This window comes from Microtus ochrogaster, chromosome 16 (assembly GCF_000317375.1).
Source record: "Microtus ochrogaster isolate Prairie Vole_2 chromosome 16, MicOch1.0, whole genome shotgun sequence".
Classification (NCBI taxonomy): Eukaryota; Metazoa; Chordata; class Mammalia; order Rodentia; family Cricetidae; genus Microtus; species Microtus ochrogaster.
Window position 1 is genome coordinate 10,815,640 of NC_022018.1, and position 527 is coordinate 10,816,166.

Below are 527 nucleotides of genomic sequence, written 5' to 3' on the forward strand. Positions count from 1 at the left end.
GCCACCACCGCCCGGCCCCTATGGTTGATTTTATTCCACCCTGGTTGCAGTATTCAAGCAGAAAGCTCTTGGATTAAAGGTGTGCGTTAAGGCTGAGCCACACCACAGTCTCGGGGTTCATGGTGTGACCACACATCCTGCAGCACGCGGGCTCGTGCATATTCTCGTGCACACATACAGCGTGCAGGTGGGCCTGCCGGGTTTGGCAGTGACTGCTTCTGCTGCTGAGCCGTCTTGTTGGCCCACGCTGTGTCACACCCATCTAAACGGCACATCGGTGATGCTCTTTATTTATGTACAATAAAGTTTGTGGGGAAACTCAAGAAAATGGCCAGGAAATTTTTTTAGCATAACCTGATAGTCTTATATTTAAGGATTTATTTTTAATTTTTGTCTGTGTGGGGGTGTTGTGCTGCCCTTGGAGGATAGACATGGAGTTACAGTGGATGTAAACCATCTAATGTGGGTGCTGGGAACCGAGCCTGGGTCCTCTGGAAGAGCAGCACGGGCTCTTACTGCTGAGCATC

General features: G+C 50.1%; 1 protein-coding gene across 1 annotated transcript in view; it reads left to right on the forward strand.

The window, feature by feature from the left end:
* Positions 1–527, forward strand: part of Msh2 (mutS homolog 2) — a 55,391-nt gene that overhangs the window by 11,857 nt on the left and 43,007 nt on the right. The gene's annotated exons all lie outside the window — the stretch shown is intronic.